General features: G+C 43.6%; 2 protein-coding genes across 3 annotated transcripts in view; one reads left to right on the forward strand and one right to left on the reverse strand.

Annotated features, from left to right (window-relative positions):
- Nucleotides 1-269, reverse strand: part of Kat6a (lysine acetyltransferase 6A) — an 81156-nt gene extending 80887 nt beyond the window's left edge. The window contains exon 1 of the mRNA XM_055593481.1: nt 189-269. The gene's annotated coding sequence lies outside the window, so the exon portion shown is untranslated. The remainder of the gene's footprint in view (nt 1-188) is intronic.
- The window catches only part of Ap3m2 (adaptor related protein complex 3 subunit mu 2), a 59614-nt gene continuing 46685 nt past the window's right edge, over nt 223-13151 (forward strand). The window contains exon 1 of one of the 2 annotated variants that reach the window (XM_055593485.1): nt 223-273. The gene's annotated coding sequence lies outside the window, so the exon portion shown is untranslated. The remainder of the gene's footprint in view (nt 274-13151) is intronic. The other variant, XM_055593483.1, reaches the window with a different exon arrangement.

Raw genomic sequence — 13151 nt, forward strand, 5'->3', positions numbered from 1 at the left:
AGTGGACGCGAGGGGGCGGCCGCGGCGCCCAGCCCGAGGCCTGGCGCAGAGCAGCGGGAGGCGGCGCAGGCCGCGGCGGGGCCTGCAGCAGCCCGCCGACCCCGCCAGGCGCCCAGGCAGGCTCCGGGGCGGCTCAGCCTCGGGCTCGGCAGCCGGGAGCGACCGGGGGCGGCCCGTCGGCTACTTACCCGGGGGGAAGACAGCCGGGATCCCGGGGGCCCGGGCCGGACCGCGGAGATGCCCCAAACTGACACGGCCGCCATCTTGGAGACAGTGAGCTCCGACTGGGGGGAGGGGAGGCCAGGCGGCGGAACAGCCGCGGGGGGAGGGGAGCGTCGCGAGGGAACGGCTGCCTGGGGAGGGGGCGGGGACAGCCTGCGCGGGAGGGCGGGGAGGCGCGGGGGAGCGCGGGAGGGGGGCGGGTGACTGGGGGAAGGGCGGGGCTGGTGGCCGGGAAGGGCCGGAGGGCGGGGCCACCGCGGTGGGGGCGGGCGGGGGGAGGGGGGAGCGGGCGCCGCTGGGCGGGTCACGTGGGGCGGGTACAAAAGGCCGCAGCCGGCGAGGAAGCGGGAGTCGGCCGGGCTGGAGGCCAGCGGCTGGGGGCCGGCCCTCCTCCCTCCTCGCGCGCCGGGCTCTGGCGGGTGGCGGGGCCGCCCGCGGAAGGTGCCCCGGGATTACGCGGCCCGGGAAACTTGGGGCAGGCGCTTGGGCGGGGCGGCTGCGGCGCGACGCCGAAACCCGGAGCCGAGCCAGCTCGGAGCACCCGGCGCGCCGCGGCCGTTCGCACTCCCGGTCGCTCGCTCTCGCCCGGGCTTGCACCCGCGTCCTCCACGGTGGCCCCGGGAGCCCGTGGCTGGGCGGGGAGACGCGGCTGGCAGGAGCGCAGGAGTTCCTTCTTTGGCCCTCGCCTTTCTGCTCCCTCCGCACTCAGGCCGCTCCACCCCTGCGGTCCGAAAGAATAGAGCCTGGCCAGAAATGGGAGCGGACACCGAGTTAGACGACCTGTCAGCTAGAAGGATGCCCACCCACGCGCACTCCCTCCTGTCCCCCTGCCCGGAGGTTGCAAGACCTTGGAAACATGTTTATAAAGAAACAGCACGCACCGAGCTCAGTTTCTAGGACTTGGACAAGGTCACATAGCTATTGTGACACACGCTTGCTTGTGGAACCTGGGGCTTTCTCATCCTTTCCTGGTGGATGGCTGAACCGCAAAGAGACACTTGGCCAGGGCAAGTTAGTCCGTCCTCTGCTGGCTACCTGTTTCTTTGTCTTGTCTTTTGATCCACAGAAACTCTTAAGAAATTGAGTCACCCACACCCTCCCACTGGAAAGACACGATAAATGCTCAACAGTTTGAGACATGTTTTGCTGCTACCCAAGTTTTATTTGCTTTGTGTCTCCTTCCTAGACTGCTCCCCCAAGACCTCATTTTAGCACTGCTTGGAAAAAAAAAAAAAAAAGCCGCCTGCTCGTTGCTGCCCTTACTCTGATGCTTTCTTTTCTGAACTTCTCTGGTGGTGTTTGCTTTATTCACTGTACAGTTAAGGTGTTATGTCCTAATACCTTTAATATAGTCCCAGATAAATGTTCTTCTGCAGTGCATCTCCAGAGTTTGGCATCTCCAGGGTCTAATCAACATGATGCCAAGGGCTCAAAACAGTGCTTTTAGTGAAGAAGCATTTGTAAGCTGCTGAAAAATAACTACATGTTGCCTCCCGTCTCAAAACAACCTTCTCTGCTTTCAGATCTGTGTAGCCCTTCTCCACCCTAATTCTTGGCCAAAGTACCGTGTACTATAGACTGCTAAAGCCATTCTGTATTAGTAATAACCTGGAAAATTCACAGGAAGGGCCTGCAGTGCCCTATACTGACATTGACATTGATAACAAGCAGTTGTGGAGAGATTTATGGAATCACCCGTGATCACTTATTTCCAAACCCCAGGATACTGCAACTGTAAGAAGAGAAATTTGGAGACAGGAGGATTGCCAAGATCAAGATTTAGTGGGCACCCTCTGTGACAGGATATGGTGGAGGATGATAGAGCAAGACCCCGAATATCCTCTGGCCTCCAAAAACGGACACACACATCTTTTTTTTTTTTTTTTTAAGGTATATATTACTAAAGGACATACTCAGAGATCCTTGCAAGTTGCAGCAAAGAGAAATCAGTTTTTGCAAGTGGAAAAGCAAGGGTTTATTTTAGCATAACTCAGGTTTTGTTGGGGATTTTTGGTTTTTTTGTTGATCTTTTGAGACAATTCAGAATGTTGAAGGTTATTTCCTCTGTCGACCAAAAAAACCACAGCCCTCATAAAGGGAATAAGAGTTTATTCTGGGTCCATTCTGAGTGACTGGGACATAATTTCTTCATTTGTAACTTCATTAAAATTAACAGTATTATCACTTGGAAATTCACCAGGTGGAATATTAAATATAGATGATTTTTTTTTAACTACAGACGTATTTAAGAAACAAAAGGTGAGAGGGATGCTTAGTTACTTAGGGTACTTGATTGTCAGTGGAGTTGAATATCATCACTAATTTCCTAGGTGCACAGAAATGTGTTCTCAGAAGGAGTGAGAGAGCCCGCTCCTCGAGCTTCCTGTCCAGCACTGAGTTAGAAGCACTTGGTACGGTCCTGAACTGTCGAAATGGACTCTGATGTCATGGATTTTTCCCTTTAGTTGATAAAATCATCTGGTTTTCTTTATCCTTAGGTGAAGACTCTGATTTTAATTTTAGTTATCACAGTTAAAAGTCCCTACAAGCCAGGAAGTAGTGGCACATACCTTTAATCCCAGCACTTTGTGAGGCAGAGACAGGCAGAGCTCTGTGAGTTTAAGGCCAGCCTGGTCTACATAGTGAGTTCCAGGCCAGCCAAGGCTACACAGAGAAGCCCTATCTCAAAAAAACAAACAAAAAAAAACTCTCTTACAAGATATGTGTTATTTGTTTATCTAATAGACCAAATTATATAAACAGATTTAAATATTTGTCCATTAAAGCAAGTTTCACATGACTACTTATTTTACTAGGAATATTCTAAATAGGCATAAGTCTCCAAACAGAATTGTTTTTATCTAAAAAGGCTTTGTGATATTTAATATTTCTATCTTGTATATGTGTGTGTTTGTATGTATACATATATATATATGGATTTTTTTAAAAACTCATGTTTTTCAATTAAACTTGAGCTCCACTTTATCTAGAGAACCTCAAAGAGTTGTGTTAACCCTTTTTATCCAAGTTATATAAAAGACACCAATCTCTAATGACATCCTTGATGTTTTATGCCTTAAGTACTGATGTTTCTTGTATTTGAAATGTACTATAGAACACTTAGCCAGGATGTAAAAAAATAATTGAACAGCATTTGTATTTTACTAGTTAAAAAGAGGAAAACCGATAGTACAGTGGCTCCTTCCAGAGTTGCATTTTTGAGCATTTAAATGTTGGTGAGGTAGCTCAGCGAGTGCACGGAACTGTAAAGATGAGGGAAGCATAGCCAATCTAAGTCTCAGTTTTTGTCATTTTAGATTCATGTGGCCTTCATCTGTGGCCTTCCCTCCATCAGGTCACACTGTGTTCTTGATTGCGCTCATATCTAGTAGTGCTGTTATGTGTCCCGAGTAAATATGTCAGATAAAAAGGGGAAAACATCTGGATTGTGATGGCTAATAGCTTTAATGTGGTCTGGAGTATATTAATGGCTTTACCAGGTGGTCATCTCTCCTAAAGACTGCTGCCTGCACACGCCTCAGACTCATCTGTATCACATCCTATGAGTCAGCCTTCTGATCTGTGAGGACCTTATGATACCTAATAAATAGCATGCAATCCCCAAGTGCACAACATGCGATCCTTGGTGTCCAGGGAGAATTGTGACTGAGCACTGGAAAGAAGCTGTGTCTGCAGGGACTGGTTGGCTGATTAGAACTGCAGCACAGTAGAGACTGGAATGTTACAGGTCTGGAGACTAACTGCCTAACCCAGGGCTAGTTTTAGCCCTGGAACAGCCATTCTCTGCCTGCCCATGTGTCAGAGCTAATATCCTGTGAATAATTGATAAAACCTTTTGTAATTTATTAATTTAAAAGGCTACCAGCAGCTGGGCATGGTGGCCCACGCCTTTGATCCCAGCACACAGGAAGGCAGAGGCAGGTGGATCTCTGATTTTTGAGGCCAGCCTGGTCTACAAAGTTAGTCCAGGACATCCAAGCCAACACAAAGAAACCCTGTCTCGAAAAACAAAACAAAAAAAGGCTGTTAGCTTTTATCAGCACAAAAGCTAAGAATGTCACCGGATCACACCTTAGACCTATAGAAAACTTTCTCCCATCTTGCTGTAACTGTGATAAAACCACTAATGTATTTTAGATTTGCCTTGATTTATAACTTTCTTTGTTCTTTAAAACTATAAAACTTCACCAAACTGCTTCCACATTGGAACATGGAATTGGTAAATCTGTGTTCCTGGACCAGTCACTCAGAATGGCTCCAGAATTAACTTCTCTCTCATTCCCTTTAAATTGAATGCTGTGGTTTTTCATTGGTAGTGGTTTATCTCCAAACATTCCCCTTTTGGAAACGTGTGTGTGTGTGTGTGTGTGTGTGTGTGTGTGTGTGTGTGTGTGTGTAATATATATATATATTCCTGAAAACTTGCTTGTCTGTGCTGATTAGAGACAATGTGTTTTGGGGTTGTTTTGTGTGCTACTTTTGGGATTGGTTTTCTCAGCTTTGAGCCTAAGATCACCATCTTCTCCCACTGGACCTCAGGTTATCTTGATTGTTTACACAAATGTATGAGTGTTCAAGATACCAGATGACCAGTCAATCCCTTATATGTATGTGTTTCTCTAGGAAAACCAATAAAGTTCCTTCTGACCCAGCAATGGGGTTTGTTTGTTTCTCTATTAGACCGGAGGTCATTGCATGTTATGGGGTGTTTCCCCTGATGGTTTTGGTGGGAGGGAACAAGTGCCTCTTTGGTGTCTTTATGATCAGGCTCTCATATAATTCCTAAGCTTCAGGCTTGACAGAGCCACAGGAGGAGCATGGGGAAAGTCAGAATTGGGTATCTGAGGAGGAGTGTCAGGAAACAAAGGCCAAATGATAACAATTCAAAATATTTCAAAGATGAAACCAAGACAAAAAACAAACTGCCTTCAAAATTTCAAAAATCAAAAACCAAATTGCCTTTAGAGATCTGAAAGCAAACAAGCAAAACTCAACTAAATGTCTAGACCTTAAAATTCTTTCAAAAAAAAAAAAAAAACAAAACAAACAAAAACCTAGACACCTTAAGTGAAATGCTTGAAAGCAGATAGAACAGGTAGCTACCAGATTAGGATCCTTAAAATTAACCATCTCAGAATAAAGAAATGGACCATCCTAAACTATGGGAGGTCCAGAGCCCAGGAAAGAACTCACCAACAATCCACTTAAGGAAATAACAGATGGTCTGGTCTCAGTGAGTCCGTGCAGGTACCTGGCTTCCATTCAGGTGATTCATCCAGTAAAAAACAGATCATTCTCTGAGGTCCATGTTGTGGCTCCATAATTATCAATAAAAACAAAACAGCTCTAATCTTAAAGGGAATAAGAGTTAGTTTATTTCTGGAGCGGTTCTGAATGACCACAGCCTGGGAACACAGATTTAGGTTACCCCTAATTCCATGCTCCAAATGTGGAAGCAGTTTGGTGGCGTTTTGTAAGTTTTAGAGAACAAAGTCAGAAATCAAGACAAGTTTAAAATACATTGGTGCGTACTGTACTTGAGAGAAGTGGTTACAGCAAGATGGGAGAAGCTTTTCGATAGGCCTCAGATGCTATCTGATGACATTCTTAGCATTTGGCTTGATGGATGTTAGTAGTCTAAAAAGTTAAGATTTCAAAAGATTTTTATCTATTAGTCACAGCATATTTGTAGGCAAGGAATGGCTGTTCCTAAATCTAGCTCAAGATAAGGTAATTAGCCTTTGGACCAGCAACATTCCATTCTCTCTGCAGAACTAGAGTTCTAGTGAGTTCCTCAAGTCTCTCCAGATCCAGCATCTCTCCTGGAGTTCTCATTCACACCTTAAATCAATCACTCTAGAAGTTCCTGCTTTTCGGCTATTCTTGGAATTTGTGTTTTATGCATTCCAGGTCAATCCAAAAGTCAAAAAGACTAGCCTGTTTTCACTAGAAGTCTTTTTAGTACATTTACATGTGGTACAGTAACTGGTAAAATTTAGACTTATACTTACTACACATTTCCTTTTAGTCTGGTTCATCCATTTGGTATCTTTTGTTCTATCTTGCCTTCTTTTGAGTTCATTAAAATAATTTCAATTAAAGGAGATAAAAGTATGGCTCAACAGTTAAGAGCACTTGTTCCTCTTGTAGACGACTTGAGTTCAATTTGTCTTTGGACCAGCAACATTCCATTCTCTCCATAGTTAACAAAGACTCAACTTGAGTTTTTGTGATGCAGTTAATGACTGCCTATAACTCCAGCTCCAGAGGATCCAGTATCATCTTCTGGGCTCTGAAGGCATTGGACATTCACACAAACAGAAACATACACATAAGAAAGTAAATAAATTGGATAACCAATTTGGGCGGTATTTGGGAAGGCTATCTCCCACTCTCAGCATTCCTTAGTTGTCTATAGTTTTTTTTTGTCTAGGGTTAGGACCCCATGAGATTTTTCCCTTCCATGTTATCATGTCTATTGGTGTCAACCTTGTTCAGTTCACATTTAAGCAGCCATGAGGATGAGACTTAGGGGTATAGATTCTCTGACATTTCTAGGAGATATAATCTCACAGCAAACTTCCTGTCCTTCTAGCTCTTAAAATCTTACCACTTCTGCTTTTGAAACCTCAAAGCCCACTCCCAGTGACACACAGCGTTCTCCAGCAAGACCACACCTCCTAATCCGTCCCACAGCAACTGGGGACCAAACATTAAAATACATGAGCCCTTGTAGATTCTCCTCTAAGATCCGTGATTCTACTAGCTCTTGATTGTTGATTAGATTCCCAGTACCAGGCATAGTTTTCCTCTTGTCGAGTAGGTCTTAAAAAGCTGCTGGTTACCACGAAGGTATAAATACTACTTACTGCATCCTTATGTATATAGTGCCATGCAGATCATTGTTGTAGCTGGATAGGACCATATCCCTCCCTTGGAACAGAAAAGCTAGTACTTGGAGAGAAGGTTTTTGGGTCAGATCCTGCTCTGATCCTGCAGGTCCTGTGTCCAAAGTGCATGGTTTCTGTAACAATGGGGGATTTATCTTCAACCTCTGGGAGACCATCAAGGGCAACAGCAATAGGCTGTATGTTTTAGGAACCTTTTGGAAAGCCCTGACCAACAATTCAAAAGGGGCTTCTCATGCCTGGTATGAGATAGTTTATGGCTCTTGGCATCAAGCATTGTCAGCCCAGGTTGAAAATTTGTATTTAAATTATATTTATGTGTATACATGTACTGGCTGGTTTTGTGTGTCACCTTAACACAAGTAGTCATCAGAGAGGAAGGAGTTTCAGTTGTGAGCTGCCATGTGTGTTCTGGGAATTGAACCCAGGTCCTCTGGAAGAGCAGTCAGTGATCAGTGTGGGGAGGGCCCAGGTCATGGTAGATGGTGCCATCCCTGGGCTGGTACCTGGGTTCTATAGGAAAGCAGGCTGAGCAAGCCATGGGAATCAAGCCAGTAAGCAGCACCCCTCCATGGCCTCTGCATCAGCTCCTGCCTCCAGGTTCCAGCCCTGTCTGAGTTCCTGTCCTGACTTCCTCCAATGACGGACTATGGATCTGAAATTGTAAGCTGAATAAACCTGTTCATCCCCAACTGGCTTTTTGTTCATGGTGTTTTGTCGAAGTAATTGAAATCCTGACTAATATTTGTTTGTTTGTTTATATGTAAACAAATATATAATATATATATAATTACATATACTATAAAATACATAATCGCAAGTAGATAAAACATGATTCCTTGTGACCTTTTCAGACATCCTTACTGTATTTTGCCCTCCTCTCTCTGTCTCTGAATGTGCTATTGACACTGACATGGCTCTGTCAAGGACCTCAGACTGATGAAGGAACGGCAAAGCCTTCCTCTGCTGTGGATACTGAGAGTGTATGTAGGAGTTTCTGCCATAGTTTTCTTCCCACTGCATGTTTGTGGCCTGAAGACAGTTCCTCTACAGAGCTGGGACCTACCAAGATCAGGTAAACCTGTCTCCTTGGCCCAGATGGACACAAAAACCCTGCCTCATTTATCTGTATGTAATAACCCCACCTCCTTGTGAAGCCCCCCTGAGCTTCCATGGTGCTAAGGTTTCCCCAGCCCACCTGACTCTGGATATTCTATGCGGCATGTATCTGTCTTTCTTCATTCCCTCGACGTTCCAGTCATGCCTGTCCCTGGAGCCATGCTGGACATTGCAGTCTATATTAATCTCCCTTCTCCTCCCTCGCCCTTTTCCCACGATTGTGTCTTATTATTCCTTTCTCTGTTGTTCCTCCCCCTCCCCACTGATGGTCCCTTTTTACTTCTCTGGTTCCTACTGTAACCTTCTTAATAAAGACTCTGCTGAACACTAGACATCAAGTAACTAGTCTCTAGGGATTGTAGAGAGATGGAATGTCACTCAGTAAAATTATCTCCGGCTATCTTACGCCCTTTGGTGGCCAATTACCATAAATTGTCTATCTGTTCTGGTTCTACTAGGTAAATTTCTCAGATTGTATCGATAAGCTTAACAGACCTCTACTCTCCACCAACTCTGAAGCTAAATGCTATGACATCTGAAACTCATAAAAGAGAGCTCCACAAATTATTTTAGCCAGCCAGGACGCCCAGCACATCAATGAATTTGATATATATATTAATTTATGACTTTCTAACATTCTAATGTTCTCTGACTATCCTCTTCCACAGTAAAACATGTCATTGAGAGTAACCTGAATCCGTTTTCAAGCCCCATGTTTGACTCAGAATAAACAATTTTCTGTATATTTTAAAACAGACATTTTCTGTCAACCTACCCATGTCAATTTTGTTTATTATTGTCATGAACATCAATTGTGCATATATTAAGTTACATAAGACTTTACAGTTACTGTATTAGTCTGTACAGTCTACACTCAGCTACACTTACCAACAGTTTAATCTTCCATGCTGTTCTCTCATTCTCTCCTCCAGTGTGTGTTTCTATATGTGTACAAGGAATTTTTTCCTTCCATTTGGAACAATTCCTTTGTGTAGGGCAGTTGTGCTGGTGACAAATTTGCCCTCTGTTTGCTTCCTATAAATGTTATTATTCTTCATATCTGTGCTAGGTTCTGTTTGGCAAAGTTTGTCTCTGTTTTTATCCTTTGCCTTTTAACAGTGTCTTTCCATTATCTTCTGATTTCCCACATCCCTTTTCTCTCTTGCAAACATAGCCAGCTCTGGCCAAGCTGCAGGTTCTGTGACTCCTACCTCCAGAGACTGAACTAAACATGGGTGAAAAATACTGTGGGAAATCACTGCTACGTGAATGCTCACAGACTACAGACATTGTCATTATTGCCTAAATGATACAACGTGGTAATTACCTAACATTTACATCATATTAAGTTCTATGAAGAATCTGGAAATGACATCCGCCTGAGGTATGATAGGTGATGCTCCAAAAAAACACTCCAATCTGGAGGACTTGCACATCCCCAGGTTCAGTGTCTCTGCAAAGTGCTGGAATCCACTCTCAGCAGGAACTCTGAGGAAACTCAAATAGTTGGGTGTCCTGATTTTTTTTTTTTATGTTTTCCTTTTGTCTTTTAATTTTTAAAAGTTTTACTCAAATGAGTTTTTTTCTTGTATCCACCCCTCATACGCTCATAAATGAAACAGGCAACATCCATGAAGTTCCTCCAAATCTGTGCTTCATATTTTGTCTCTGTTTTAGGAAAATTCAGTTACAATCTCTTATATTTCTTTTTCTTTGAGGACACAGTTTATATATAGGCAGATTTTTCACTGCACATCTTTTCTTCCTACTTTCTTCTTTTTCACACCTCTTATGTATGTGTGCTACCTAGTTTTATGTCAGCTTGACACAAGCCAGAGTCATTTTGGAAAAGGGAGCCTCAATTGAGAAAATGCCTCCACCTTGCCTGGGCTTGGTGGTACATGCCTCTAATCCCAGCACTTGGGAAACAGAGGCAGGAGATTTTCTGTGAGTTCAGTCAGCCTGCTCTACATAATGAGTCCAGGTTAGCCAGGCCTATAGTCCCAACCAGACTGGCCTGTAGGCCGGCCTGTGGTGCGTGATTTGCGTGACTTGATACGGGAGGGGCTTGCTCATGAGGCAGTGCCACCTCTGGGATGGGGAATCTGGGCTTCATAAGAAATCAGGGTGAGCAGGCCATGGGAAGCAAGCCAGCAAGCCACACTCTCCTTGGCCCTTGAATCTGCTCCCCTCCAGGCTCCTGCCCTGTTTGGGTTATGCCCTTACTTCCCTCATTGTCAGACTATTACCTGGAGGTATAATAAATTAAAAGTGTAATAAGCGAAAATAAACTCTCTTCTCCCCAAGTTGCTTTTGGTCATGGTGTTTTATCACAATAGAAAAGTAACTAAGACAATATGTGTATTTTCTAGCAAGATGTTAAACCTATTCAGTTCTTAATTTTGGTCATATTTTAAGCTGCCAAATTATCAGGTGATTAGAAAAATCCTATTCGTTCGGAGAAATTCTTTCTCTGTGTGTTTCTCTACCTTTGCATCTATTTCCCTGAACACACCAATCTCCCTTATTTTAAAGCTCTTACCAATTCCTGTGATTGCTGGACCGTCTGTGGTTATGGTTTTTGCCATTTTCCCCTCTTTCTACCATGTGCTCTGACTCTTGTCCTGCCTGCTAATTTTATAGTGGAAACTTAAGTATGTATAGGCTCTTGCCAGCTTTCCACACATCCACACATGCTTGTCTTCTGCAAGGCAGTTAAGGTAAGGCCCTTCCTTATGTGTCACAGACTGGCTTCACCCAAAGCTGTATTTTATCATGGATTCGCTCATTTCTTTTGCTCATGCTTCCATAAGTGCTCTGGCTTATCAGGGCTCTGGCTGGGAGACATGTTTTTTGGTTTTTTTTTTTTCTTCCAGCACCTTCCATCCTAGCGGATGCTTCACTCTAATCCTCTTTCCTTGTATCCACAAGTCTCCTAAAAATGCCATTCTGCTTTTCCGCATGTCTTTTTAAAAAATGTTTATCATTTTTAATTATCATTTTACATTTTTGTGTATGTGTATGCATTCATATGTATGAGTGCCCATGGGGATCAGAAGAAGTCATTGGATCTTCTGGAGTGGCAGTTACAGGTGGTTTTAAGCTGCCTGACATGGGTTCTGTGACATGGGTTCTGTGAAATAGAACCCATGTCTTCATTAATCGAGCAGCAAGTACTCAACCCCTGAGCCTTCTCTTAGTTAATTTTCTCTCTAGTCCCTCTACTTGGCTTCTTAGCCACTTTCTTGTACAGCTTCAGAATTTGGCAGATGATTTGAGGGGAAAAAAAAAAAACAGGCAAAATTTTGGGCCAAGTCATTCTTTCTTTCTTTATCTCTGGGAATCTGCCCACCCCTGCTGTCTCTTCAACTCCTCTGAACAGACACCATTCTCACTGGTGTCTGTGTAACCCAGAGCTGCCTGTATTCAGAAACAAACTCTAGATGATGGACTTCTGTCTAGACTTACTCCAAGAGACAAAGGTACCAATTTACACCTTCTTACCCTGTGCTGATTTCATCACATTTTTCATATTCTGTCTAAGCTACCCTAATTGTTCTCAGCTGACTCTCTGGCTATTCTCCTCATTCTTGGAACAAGAAATCGTGATTTAAAATGTATATGCGTATGTGTGTATGTATATAGGCACCTGACCTTTATCTAAATATGAGCAAGACTTTCTGAGGTATCAAGACACAGCATCCAGTAGCAGCTGTGCATTGTGATCACCCGACTACTTAAGAGCACGAGGGCCCGAGATTCCACACCTCAGTAATCCTGAATTTCTGAGGGCAAGATAAATTTGGCAAGAACAGTTGCTGCTGCCATGACTGAGTATCATGGGTAGATTTATTCTCCCTTGTACGAATGGAGAAACTGACAGAATAGATGGGACAATTTGTAGACACTGTTTCAGACATTGAGCAATAGACAGTGCAGGGCAGTGATATATGTAAGGTAAGAAAAACAAACTGAACCATACAATTGCCCACACGTAGTGTCTTGTCATAATTTCCGTAGTTTCCAGGCCCCAGAAGCTCAAGAAATATTGCTGCCTTGAAAACACAAATATCCCATTGCAGTGAAGGGCAGAGAACTAGAAAGGTAGATGCTGCCCAGATATCAACTGTAAGGTCTTTCCTGACTGTTTGGGAAAGTACTCTTCTCACACATTTGAGAAGAAGCTAATTGGAAACTAACTGAAGAAAAGAACCATCTGAAAGGGGGAGGCAAAACAATTCCCAGGCTTCTTTGAGATGGGAAGTAGAGCCCACGTGGAACTAGGCTGGAAGGAAAGATCTTGAAATAACTTAGGCCTTATTCCCGAGGAGTGTACGTTCTCATGACAGCGAGGATGAGTTAGCTCTCCCTATATTGTAGCAAAAAATCAAAAACTGAAAGAACCACAAACATAATAAAATTATCAACCTGCAATTCAAGTAGAGGGAAAATGTGGACTACACCACGGCCTGCTAGCCTTCTCTATCATACAACATCAGAATTGGGGAAAGCATTTAAGAATTACATTATAGTAAAGTTGTTGACTGCCTAACATCCACCAGAGGAAAGAGGCACAGGAACAAGTAAACAAAGATGGGAACGACATCAGGCTTCTCATGAAACCACACAGATAAAACCAAAGCACATATAAAGTCTTGAAAAATTAACAATAAACCTAGGATTCTTTTATTTATTTATTTATTTTTGAGACAGGGTTTCTCTGTGTAGTTCTGGTTGTACTGGAACACGAACTCTGGCCTCAAACTCACCTGCCTCTGCCTCCCAAGTTTCCAGGATTAAAGGCGTGTGCCACCACAACCAGCTAAACTCAGAATTCTTTCTTTCTTTCTTTCTTTCTTTCTTTCTTTCTTTCTTTCTTTC

Source organism: Psammomys obesus, unplaced genomic scaffold (genome assembly GCF_907164565.1).
Source record: "Psammomys obesus unplaced genomic scaffold, mPsaObe1.curated_primary_1811, whole genome shotgun sequence".
Lineage (NCBI taxonomy): Eukaryota > Metazoa > Chordata > Mammalia > Rodentia > Muridae > Psammomys > Psammomys obesus.